We start from the raw sequence: 3225 nt of genomic DNA on the forward strand, positions 1-3225 counted from the left end.
TCAACGACATTCACTCTAGTCTTTTATATCAATCCCAACACACCAAGACCATTTTGGTGGTGTTCTTTTATGGCCTTATATTTTGCAAGGTAAGAGAACCAGGCCGCCATTGAAAATGTATGTCATAATCCTCTGCTGCCCTCTGGTGATTTAGGGGGGCCATCACACCTAAAACCTGTTTTCCCTGTATTTTGTAGGTAGAGGCTTAGATTTATTAGGTATTCATGAGAAAAGCATTATAATATGTCAGAATGACAGTGTATCAAAAATATGTGGTTATAATGGGAGCAGATGGGACCAACTTGGTCCTAAGGGTTTGAGGATGAGTAAAATCCATATCTCTTATTCTATACACCTTGCAATAAAGAATTTTAAAATGTATAATAAAAAGTAACTTCCTGGCCAAGTTTCATACAATTAGCATTAAAAACTGACTGATATATTGAGAATCAAAAAAGGGAAAATAAGCTAAATGTGCACGTATGGGCACCAAGTGTCCTTGAGGAAGCAGCGTTAGCTCATTGTTGCTAAAGCTGTCGCTAGGTCATGGCGGGAACACGCGGGAAAGTTGGGAGCGCTGTAATCAAAGAAAATGGAGTCGCAGCAACAGTGCTGTGTACAAGAAGAGGATGAGCCGACTCTACTTTCTGAGGAAGCTGAGAGCCTTCAATGTGTGCAGCAAGATGTTGGAGATCTTCTCTCAGTCTGTTGTGGCCAGTGCGCTGTTCTCTGCTGTGGTCTGCTGGGGGAGCAGCATTGGAGCTGGTGACACTAAGAGACTGACAAACTCATTAAGAAGGCCAGCTCTGTGATAGGCTGCAAGCTGGACTCTTTTGTAGTGGTGACAGAGAGGAGGACTCTGAACAAACTGTTATCCATTATGGATAATCCTGATCACCCTCTGCACACCCTACTGGACAAACAGCGGAGCAGCTTCTCCAACAGACTGATACAACTCCGCTGTCACAAGGACAGATACAAGAAATCTTTCTTCTCGAAGACCATAACTCTGTACAACAGCTCACCTCATGTGAGCAGAGAACTGTCATCATGATAATATCTGTCTCTCCATACTGTCATCTGTTCTGCACATGTTACATTTACCAAATGATCCCTGCACTCCTGTTCACTTCATCTGTCTACTCGTCGTTATATTGAATAGTTTCTGCTGATAATATGTCTACACTCAATTTAACTTATGTCAATACTGTCCATCTACGACTCTGTTTTTACACATTTACATTCAATCTTCCATATTTAATCTTAATATTTAAGACTGGTTGTATATATTCTCATTCTTAGTTTTGATATTTTAGTACTTATTTACTTTGTATTTAATATTATATTGTGTTTTTTGCTCATATTGTGTGTTTGGATAACCTGCTGCTGTAACACCACAATTTCCAGTTTGGGATCAATAAAGTCATTCTATTCTATTCTATTCTATTCTATTCTATTCTATTCTATTCTATTCAAAGTGAATCATATGAGAGTAGACTACGAGAAAGACTTGAAATAAGGTGAGTATGAAACAAGCTGTCTGTCTTCCTGTCCACTTCCTGTTCCGTTCTGTGTTTCTAAAGGTCCAGTTCACTTTCTATAGATTTGATTGCTTTCTGCTCCTGGAGGAGACACAAGTTTGTCTGATATCAACCTCGTTTGAAGAAAAACATGGTTTAACTTTAATCATCATATCGGAGAAAATAACTACATTACCCACAATCACAGAGTGCTACAGCGACGTCTCTGATTGGTGGAACTCGCTGTTACCATGGCGATGTTTCCCGCCCCTCGGCGCTGACCGGATAGTTTCGCTACCTCGTTCTGCTTTGAATGTCATTTATATATTCAACAACACAAACTACAACATATGACAACACGTATAAACACGACTTAGATTGAATGGTAAGCGGTATCCTTCGCAATGGGTGTGGGATATGTAGTTCCTTCACTCCAGAAAAAAACATGTGCACTCTCTTGTATCTTTGCCCTTTCTCCGTTTTCTAACGCGATTAGGAGCCGAATATAATGTTTTATAGTCACGAGTATTGGGGCAGCTGGTTGGCATGGTTACAGGCTTCAATCTCCTGATATAAGGATTTAGTTAAATATCAAAGGAGGATTTGAACGGAGAAAAGAGAGAGAGAGAGAGAGAGAGAGAGAGAAAGAGAGAGAGAGAGAGAGATAAAGAAACAGAAAGAGAGAGAGATAAAGAAACGGAGCGAGAGAGGATGAGAGAGAGAGAGATAACAAAAGGGAGAGGGAGAGAGAGAGAGAGGGAGAGAGAGAGAGAGAGAGAGAGAGAGGGAGAGAGAGAGAGAGAGAGAGAGAGTAGAGAGAGAGATAAAGAAAGGGAAAGAAAGAGAAAGAGAGATAAAGAAAGGGAGAGAAAGAGAGATAAAGAAAGGGAGAGAAAGAGAGAGAGAGATAAAGAAAGGGAGAGAGAGAGACAGAGAAAGAAACAGAGATAGAGACAGAGAGAGAGATAAAGAAATGGAGCGAGAGAGAGAGAGAGATAAAGAAACGGAGAGAGAGAGAGAGATAAAGAAACGGAGCGAGAGAGAGAGAGAGATAAAGAAACGGAGCGAGAGAGAGAGAGAGATAAAGAAACGGAGCGAGAGAGAGAGAGAGAGAGAAACTATGACTAAATCAAAGTTATTGAAATAAATGAAAAAGTGAATTAGCTGACAGAAACCTTCATCACATTCAGAATCAGTGAAATGAGTCCCCGACAAACCACCTGTCAGGTACACATACTTTAATAAGTCCAGGTTTAAAGCAGCTTCAGAAGGATTTACACTTTAACATAATGAATAAAAGACAAATGATCAAAGAGTTAAAACAACACAACCAGCATCATCAGGCTAAAGGTCTGCGGCGGTCGCTCAGTGCTGTCGTCTTCATTTTAGAATAACACAGAACATGAATTCAAAAAAGTTAGAAACCAACAGAATCCTGGTGGAGCTGAGAAATCAAACCCTGGAGAAAGTACATTTAAAAGACTTCAGACGGATCAGACCCCAGGTCCCAGGTCAGGTCTCTGTGCGCCCCTCCTCTCTGTGCGCCCCTCCTTTGGCCCCCTCCCTGACTGATGCTGCAGTAATAAACGGCTGCGTCGCTCTGCAGGGAGCCGAGCATCCTCAGCGCCCCGTCTGCTGCAGGCAGAGACTCTATCGGTCTGACCCCGGCGCCGTACTTCACATCAGACCGGTTTGTGGACCTGAA

Source organism: Labrus bergylta, unplaced genomic scaffold, assembly GCF_963930695.1.
Source record: "Labrus bergylta unplaced genomic scaffold, fLabBer1.1 SCAFFOLD_117, whole genome shotgun sequence".
Taxonomy (NCBI): Eukaryota; Metazoa; Chordata; class Actinopteri; order Labriformes; family Labridae; genus Labrus; species Labrus bergylta.